Source organism: Cherax quadricarinatus, chromosome 18 (assembly GCF_038502225.1).
Source record: "Cherax quadricarinatus isolate ZL_2023a chromosome 18, ASM3850222v1, whole genome shotgun sequence".
NCBI lineage: Eukaryota > Metazoa > Arthropoda > Malacostraca > Decapoda > Parastacidae > Cherax > Cherax quadricarinatus.
In genome coordinates this window covers 23,630,863-23,640,546 of record NC_091309.1, presented here as the reverse complement: position 1 = coordinate 23,640,546, position 9,684 = coordinate 23,630,863, and the positions used below count along the sequence as shown (strand labels likewise).

At 39.5% G+C, this 9,684-nt stretch overlaps 1 protein-coding gene across 1 annotated transcript in view; it reads right to left on the bottom strand.

Annotated features, from left to right (window-relative positions):
• LOC128689439 (dyslexia-associated protein KIAA0319-like protein) overlaps window positions 1-9,684 on the bottom strand; it is a 130,825-nt gene that overhangs the window by 12,637 nt on the left and 108,504 nt on the right. The gene's annotated exons all lie outside the window — the stretch shown is intronic.

Below are 9,684 nucleotides of genomic sequence, written 5' to 3'. Positions count from 1 at the left end.
TGTCACACAAACTCGCGTGTCATCTGCAAAGGAAGGCACGGTGTTGTGGCTTACATCTCTATCTCTGTCAGATATGAGGATGAGGAACAGAATAGGGCAAGTTCTGTGTGTGCTTTGTGGAACCAGGCTTTTCACTGTACCTGCCTCAGACTTTACTCTGTTTCCTATTACTCTTTTTCTATTTGTTAGGATGCTATAGATCTATCTGCCAACTTTTCCTGTTATTCCTTTATCATGCATTTTGTGCACTATTACACCATGGTCGCACTTGTCGAAGGCCTTCACAAAGTCTGTGTATACAACATCTGCATTATGTTTGTTCTCTAGAGCATCCAAGACTGTCATATTGATCCAGTAGTTAGGACAGGCAGGAGTGGAATGCTCTAAACTGATGTTGCCCTGGGTTGTGTAACTGATGGGTATCTAGATGGGTGGCAATCTTGCTTCTTAGAACCCTTTCAAAGATTTTTGTGATATGGGATGTCAGTGCTATTGGTCTGTAATTCTTTGCTATTGCTTTCCTGCCCTCTTTGTGGAGTGTGTCATTTTAAGTGACTGTGGGATGACCCCTATATCCATGCTCCCTCTCCATAGAATGCTAAAGGCACGTGATAGGGGCTTCTTGCAGTTCTTGATGGACACAGTTCTACGAGTCTGGACCTGGGGCAGAGTGCATGGGCATGTCATTTATTGCTTTTTTGAAGTCATGTGGTGTTAGGATAATACCAGAGATGTTTGAATTGACCAAATTCTGAGTCTCAGTCATGAAAAATTAATTTAGGTTGTTAAGTCTTAGTCTGATTAGTGGCTCACTAAACACCAAGTCATACTGGGGCCTTTAGAATCTCACTCAACTCCTTGCTGTCATCTGTGTAGGTCCCATCCCATCTAAGCAGGGGTCCGGTAGTGGACGTTGTTTTTGCCTTAGATTTGGCATAAGAAATATTTTGGGTTGGTAGATAGACAGCAACCACCCAGGGAGGTACTACCGTCCTGCCAAGTGAGTGTTCTACATGATGGTAGGTGTCTTTTTTCTGTCTCATAAACATGCAAGATTTCAAGTATGTCTTGTTACTTCTACTTACACTTAGGTCACATTGCACATACATGTACTCGTTTATGTATACACGCTCACCTGAGTTTTCTTTGATTTTATCTTAATAGTTCTTGTTCTTATTGTTTTTCCTTTTATATCAATGGGGAAGTGGAATAAGAATCTTTCCTCTGTAAGCCATGCATGCTGTAAAAGTCAACTAAAATGCCAGGAACAATGGGCTAGTAACCCCTTTTCCCGTATAGCCTACTAAAAAGAAAAGGAAGAAAACCGTCAAAGTGGGATGTTTTAATGTGTGTGATGATGTGTGTATGATAAGAAAGAGATGATTGTGGATGGTATGAATGAGAAGAAGCTGGATGTCCTGGCTTTAAGTGAAACAAAGCTGAAGGGAGTGGGCGAGTTTCAGCGGGGAGAAATAAATGGGAATAGGTCAGGGGTTTCAAATAGAGTTAGAGCTAAAGAAGGAGTAGCAATAATGTTAAAGGATAAGTTATGGCAGGAAAAGAGGGAATATAAATGTATTAATTCAAGAATTATGTGGAGTAAAATAAGGGATGAAGAAGAGATAAGTGTAGAGGAGAGAGAGAGAGATTTGGGGAAATGTTGAGTGAGTGCATGGGGAGTTTTAAACCAAGTGTGAGAGTACTTGTGGTTGGGGATTTCAATGCTAAGTGGGTAAAAATGTTGTGGAGGGAGCAGTAGGTAAATTTGGGGTGCCAGGGGTAAATGAAAATGGGGAGCCTTTAATTGAACTATGTGTAGAAAGATGTTTGGTAATAAGTAATACATATTTTATAAAAAAAGAGGATAAATATGTATAAAAGGTATGACATAGCACGTAATGAAAGCAGTTTGTTAGATTATATACTGGTGGATAAAAGGTTGATGGGTAGGCTTTAGGATGTACATGTTTATAGAAGGGCAACTGATATATCAGATCATGATTTAATTGTAGTAACAGTTAGAGTAAGAGGTAGATGAGACAAAAGGAAAATGGCAACAGCAAGTAAGAGAAAGGTTAAAGTGTATAAACTAAGGGAGGAGGAAGTTAGGGCGAGATATAAGCAACTATTGGCAGAAAGGTGGGTTAGTGCAAGTATGAGTAGTGAGGAAGGGGGGTTGAAGAGGGTTGGAATAGTTTTAAAAATGAAGTATTAGAATGTGGGGCAGAAGTTTGTGGCTATGAAAGGGTGGGTGCAGGAGGAAAGAGGAGTGATTGGTGGAATGATGAGGTAAAGGGTGTGATAAAAGAGAAAAACATAGCTTATGAGAGGTTTTTACAAAGCAGAAGTGTTATAAGAAGAGCAGAGTATATGGAGAGCAAAAGAAAGGAGAAGAGAGTGGTGAGAGAGTGCAAAAGAAGAGCAGATGATAGAGTGGGAGAGGCACTGTCAAGAAATTTTGATGAAAACAAGAAAAAATTTTGGAGTGAGATAAACAAGTTAAGAATGAATGGATTTGTCAGTTAAAAACAGAGTAGGGGAGTTAGTAGACAGGGTGATGGTGGGAATATTTTGGGGAACTCTTAAATGTTGATGAAGAAAGGGAGGCGGTAATTTCATGCACTGGCCAGGGAGGTATAACATCTTTTAGGAGTGAAGAAGAGCAGGATGCGAGTGTGGGGGAGGTACGTGAGGCATTACATACAAAGGGGGTAAAGCAGCTGGAACTGATGAGATCATGGTGGTTGGTATTTTTGTTTAATAAATGTATGAAAGAGGGGAAGGTGCCTAGGGATTGTCAGAGAACATGTATAGTTCCTTTATATAAAGGGAAGGGGGACAAAAAAGATTGTAAAAATTAGAGAGGAATAAATTTACTGAGTATACCAGGAAAAGTGTACGATAGGGTTATTATTGAAAGAATTAGAGGTAAGACAGAGAGTAGGATTGCAGATGAGCAAGGAGGCTTTAGAGTGGGTAAGGGATGTGTAGATCAAGTGTTTACATTGATGCATACATGTGAACAGTACAGTGGACCCCCGCATAACGATGGCATCGCATAGCGATTTTTCCGCATAACGATTACTTTTATCGCAAAATTTTTGCCGCGCATACCGATTAAAAACCCGCATACCGATTTTCGTCCGAGACGCGTCCAATGTGCCCTCAGCCAGCCTCACATGTGCCGCTCCGTCCCATTGTTTACCAGCCAGCCTCCGCGGTAACATCCAAGCATACACTCGGAATATTTCGTATTATTACAGTATTTTCGGTGCTGTTTCTGGAAAATAAGTGACCATGGGCCCCAAGAAAGCTTCTAGTGCCAACCCTGTGGTAAAAAGGGTGAGAATTAGTATGGAAATTAAGAAAGATTTTGAAGGGTTTGGGGCTAACCCTGAGAAGCCTATGCCAGTTGTGGAATCCATTGTGCCTACTTCAAAGATTAAGGAAATGTGTGCACAGTGGGTTGAACTGCAAACCTTTATAGATGAAAATCACCCTGACACAGCTGTTGCAAGCCGTGCTGTTGACTATTTCAATGACAATGTTGTGGCCCATTTTAGACAAATCGTAAAGGAACGGGAGGTACAGAGCTCTATGGACAGATTTGTTGTGCGACAGAGGTCCAGTGACTCTGAAGCTGGTCCTAGTGGCATTAAAAGAAGAAGGGAAGTAACCCCGGAAAAGGACTTGCTACCTCAAGTCGTAATGGAAGGGGATTCCCCTTCTAAACAGTAAGAAGATAATGCTCTCCCCTCCTCCCATCCCATCAATCATCACCAGATCTTCAATAAAAGTAAGTGTCATTTAATTGTGCATGCCTTTTTCAGTTTGTGTGTATTAAAATTAACATTTCATGTGGTAAAAAAAAAATTTTTTCATACTTTTGGGCGTCTTGCACGGATTAATTTTATTTCCATTATTTCTTATGGGGAAAATTCATTCGCATAACGATTATTTCGCATAACGATTAACCCTCTTGCACGGATTAAAATCGTTAACCGGGGGTCCACTGTATTTAGATAAAGGTAGGGAAGTTTTTATTGCAATTATGGATTTGGAAAATGCATATGATAAAGTGGATAGGGAAGCAATGTGGCAGATGTTGCAAGTATATGGAATAGGTAGTTACTAAATGCTGTGAAGAGTTTTTATGAGGATAGTGAGGCTCAGGTTAGGGTGTGTAGAAGAGAGGGAGATTACTTCCCAGTAAAAGTAGGTCTTAGACAGGGATGTGTAATGTCACCATGGTTGTTTAATATATTTATAGATGGGGTTTTAAAAGAAGTAAATGCTAAGGTGTTGGGGAGAGTGGTTGGATTAAATTCTGGGGAATCAAATACAAAATGGGAATTGACACAGTTACTTTTTGCTTATGATACTATGCTTATGGGAGATTCTAAAGAAAAGTTGCAAAGGTTAGTGGATGAGTTTGGGTGTGTAAAGCTAGAAAGCTGAAAGTGAACATAGATAAGAGTAAGGTGATGAGGGTATCAAATGATTTAGATAGAGAAAAATTGGATATCACATTGGAGAGAAGGAGTATGGAAGAAGTGAATACTTTCAGATATTTGGGAGTTGACGTGTCAGCGGATAGATTTATGAAGGATGAGGTTAACCATAGAATTGATGAGGGAAGAAAGGTGAGTGGTGCGTTGAGATACATGTGGAGACAAAAAAATGTTATCAATGGAGGCAAAGAAGGGAATGTATGAAAGTATAATGGTACCAACACTGTTATATGGGTGTGAAGTGTGGGTTGTAAATGCTGCAGCGAGGAGGCAGTTGGAGGCAGTGGAGATGTCCTGTCTAAGGGCAATGTGTGGTATAAATATTATGCAGAAAATTCAGAGTGTGGAAATTAGGAGGTGTGGAATTAATTAAAGTATTAGTCAGAGGGCTGAAGATGGGTTGTTGAGGTGGTTTGGTCATTTAGAGAGAAAGGATCAAAGTAGAATGACATGGAGAGCATATAAATCTGTAGGGGAAGGAAGGCAGGGTAGGGGTCATCCTCAAAAAGTTGGAGGGAGGGGGTAAAGGAGAGTTTGTGGGCGAGGTGCTTGGACTTCCAGCAAGCATGCATGAGCGAGTTAGATAGGAGTGAATGGAGATGAATGGTTTTTGGGACCTGACAAGCTGTTGGAGTGTGAGCAGGGTAATATTTAGCGAAGGGATTCAGGGAAACCGGTAATTTTTATATAGTCGGACTTAAGTACTGGAAATCGGAAGTACAATGCCTGCACTTTAACCCTTTGAGGGTTTCGGCCATACTAGTACGGCTTACGATCCAGGGTTTTTGACGTACTAGTATGTCTAAATTCTAGCGCCCTCAAATCTAGTGGGAGAAAGCTGGTAGGCCTACATATGAAAGAATGGGTCTATGTGGTCAGTGTGCACAGTATAAAAAAAATCCTGCATACACAGTGCATAATGAGAAAAAAAAAAGCTGACCGTTTTTTTTGGAATAAAACAGCGATTTTGCACTGTATTTTCGTATGGCATTTATTGTTGTATTCTAGTTTTCTTGGTCTCATTTTATAGAATGGAAGACATATTATAGAAATTGAGATGATTTTGACTGGTTTTACAATGAAAAGTACCTTGAAATTGTGCTCAAAGTAGCAGAAATGTTCGATTTTTACCAAAGTTCAAAAGTAAACAAATCATGCCAAGCGTCCAATACACGTCAACTGGTGAGTCTAATATTCTTTTGCAAGTGCGCCAATATTATTTATACCATTTTTTACACTAATGCAGTAGTCTGCATAACAGTAAATCTTCTATTTTTTGTGAGAATAAAAATTCAAAGTGGAAAGCAAAAGAATGTAAGAGGGGCCTTGAGACGTGACTAATGAACAGAGGAAATGTCATTTTAGTGCCAGGAATGTCTTTCTTGTTTATTCTCGACCCTATTTGGAAATTGGCATCTTTTGAAATTTGTGTGAAACTGGCAAAATTGCTAAATTCTGACCACTGTACTGGAGAGTTGAAATTGGCAAATGGGTGGTTTCTTGCACTCATTCGATAGAAAAAATGGAGTTTTAGCGAAATATTCATGTTTTTTGTCGACTAGTACTGTGGAATTGGCCGAAAATGGGGCTCAAAGTGGGCAAAATTGCCAATGCAAAAACATCGCCGAGACCGCTAACTTCGCGAGAGCATAATTCCATAAGTTTTCCATCAAATTTCATAATTTTGGTGTCATTATGACCGGGAAAAGATTCTCTATCTTTTTCCTAGGATAAAATTATTTTTTTTTTAAATTTGGACGACCCTGAGAACGAGTCTCGGAGAGGGCCTGTCGACCCTCAAAGGGTTAAAGGAGGAGTTTGAGATATTGGCAGTTGGGAGGGATGTGTCTGTAAATATGCTTCAAAACTGTTGTATCTGGGCGCCTTTGCAAAAACAGTGATTATGTATGACTGAGGTGAAAGTGTTGAAAGATGATGAAAATATTTTCTTTTTGGGGATTTTCTTTCTTTTTGGGTCACCCTGCCTCAGTGGGAGATGGTTGACTTACTGAAAAAAAAAAAAAAAAAAGTTCTTCCTGAGTTTCTTGTCTCCTGTACGATTCTGTAAGCTTCAAATAGTAATAGTAATAATAATAATACTATAGCAGTAGTAATTAATAATAATAAGAGTAATATTCTAGGTAGTAGGTTGGTAGACAGCAACCGCCCAGGGAGATACTACCGTCCTGCCAAGTGAGTGTAAAACGAAAGCCTGTAATTGTTTTACATGATGGTAGGATTGCTGGTGCCCTTTTTTCTGTCTTATAAACATGCAAGGTTTCAGGTACGCCTTGCTACTTCTACTTACATTTAGGTCACAATACATGTACAAGCATATACACATCCCTGTGGGTTTTCTTCTATTTTCTTTCTAGTTCTTGTTGTTCTTCTTGTTTATTTCCTCTTATCTCCATGGGGAAGTGAAACAGAATTCTTCCTTTGTAAGCCATACATGCTGTAAGAGGCGACTAAAATTCTGGGAGTAAGGGGCTAGTAACCCCTTCTGTATAAATTACTAAATTTAAAAATAGTAACTTTCGCTTTTCTTGTTGGACCTCCCTGCCTCGGTGGGATATGGCCGGTTTGTTGAAAGAAGAGTAATATCACCTAGGTAATAAGTTAGTAGACAGCAATCACTCAGGGAGGTACTACTGTCCCGCCAAGTGAGTGTAAATCGGAAGCCTGTAATGGTTTTACATAATGGTAGGATTGCCGTTGTCTTTTTTTCTGTCTCATAAACATGCAAGATTTCAGGTATATGTATCTTGATACACGTACTTCTATTTACACTTAGGTCAAACTACACATGCATGTTTTTTTTTTTTTTTTTTTTTAACAAGTCGGCCATCTCCCACCGAGGCAGGGTGATCCAAAAAGAAAGAAAATCCCCAAAAAGAAAATACTTTCATCATCATTCAACTCTTTCACCTCACTCACACATAATCACTGTTTTTGCAGAGGTGCTCAGAACACAACAACTTAGAAGCATATATGTATAAAGATACACAACATATCCCTCCAAACCGTCAATATCCTGAACCCCTCCTTCAGAGTGCAGGCTTTGTACTTCCTATTTCCAGGACTCAAGTCTGCCTATATAAAAATAACTGGTTTCCATGAATCCCTTCACTAAATATTACCCTGCTCACAGTCCATCAGATCGTCAGGTCCCAAATACCATTCGTCTCCATTCACTCCTATCGAACATGCTCACGCACGCCTGCTGGAAGTCCAAGCCCCTCGCCCACAAAACCTCCCTAACCCCTTCCTTCCAACCTTTTCGAGGACGACCCCTACCCCGCCTTCCTTCCCCTACAGATTTAAATGCTCTCTATGTCATTCTACTTTGATACATTCTCTCTAAATGACCAAACCACCTCAACAACCTCTCTTCAGCCCTCTGACTAATACTTTTATTAACTCCACACCCTCTCCTAATTTCCACACTCCGAATTTTCTGCATTATATTTACACCGCACAGTGCCCTTAGACAGGACATCTCCACTGCCTCCAACCGCCTCCTCGCTGCTACATTCACAACCCAAGCTTCACACCCATATAAGAGTGTTGGTACTACTATACTTTCATACATTCCCTTCTTTGCCTCCGTAGATAGTTTTTTGTCTCCACATATACCTCAATGCATCACTCACCTTTTTTCCCTCATCAATTCTATGATTAACCTCATCCTTCATAAATCCATCCGCCGACACGTTAACTCCCAAGTATCTGAAAACATTCACTTCTTCCATACTCCTCCTCCCCAATTTGATATCCAATTTTTCTTTATCTAAATCATTTGATACCCTCATCACCTTACTCTTTTCTATGTTCACTTTCAACTTTCTACCTTTACACACACTCCCAAACTCATCCACTAACCTTTGCAATTTTTCTTTAGAATCTCCCATAAGCACAGTATCATCAGCAAAAAGCAACTGTGTCAATTCCCATTTTGTATTTGATTCCCCATAATTTAATCCCACCCCTCTCCCGAACACAGTAGCATTTACTTCTTTTACAACCCCATCTATAAATATATTAAACAACCATGGTGACATTACACATCCCTGTCTAAGACCTACTTTTACCAGGAAGTAGTCTCCCTCTCTTCTACACACCCTAACCCTAACCTAACAAGCATATATATACACACACCCCTCTAGGTTTTCTTCTATTTTCTTGCTAGTTCTTGTTCTTGTTTATTTCCTCTTATCTCCACGGGGAAGTAGAACAGAGTTCTTTCTCTGTAAGCCACGCATGTCGTAAGAGGTGACTAAAATGCCAGGAGAAAGGGGCTAGTAACCCCTTCTCCAGTATTAATTAATTTTTGGGGTTACCCTACCTTGGTGGGAGACAGCTGTGTAAAAAAAAATAATAATGGGATTTTGTTATTTTTGAGAGACTACTCTCTCAAGAAGTTGACAAGCACTTGCATATACTAAATCATAAATGCAACAACAATGCTGAAGAAGAAACACTACAGTGTGTGTTCAAGAGAAGCACTATACTCATCAGGATTATGAACAATAGAAAAAAAAGAGATGTGCTTTCAACTGAGATTTGAAAGTGTGAACAGATTCCTGACTCTTTTAACAGACATTGGCAACCTATTGAACAATCTAGGATCTACATAAGAAAAGACTTTTTTCTACAAATGATTTAACCCCCACCAGCATGTTTCTTCACTATAAAAGGGTCCATGGCAATTCTTAGAAACATTCCCAAACCCAACATAAAAGGTACAAACATATCAGCAAGAGACTTGAGTTCATTAAACTTAATAATTTTAAGTGTTAATAAGCAGAATCTAAATTAAAATTTTGCCTTGAATGGGAGCTAATTCTGCTAATACAATTAAGGATTAGTGGGAACTCCAGCTGCACAAGTCAGTACTACAGACTTAAGTCTTTTTTAGCAAGTAACTAGGCAAACCCACAAACAGTTGCAAAAATCAATTTGAGAGGAAACAAATGCATAGATAAGGACTGCTTATTAAGATATTTTCTGGCTGAAGAGATTATTAATGTGAAAATTTCAAGACTAAGCAATCTGGTTAATGTGTCCAACAAATGACAATGAAGAAGGGTGGGGGTATTTGCAGTTTGGTGGGGTATCAGAACTGTAGTATCAGCACCCCTCTAGCAAGACAGTGATGGAGTGAGTGAAGGTG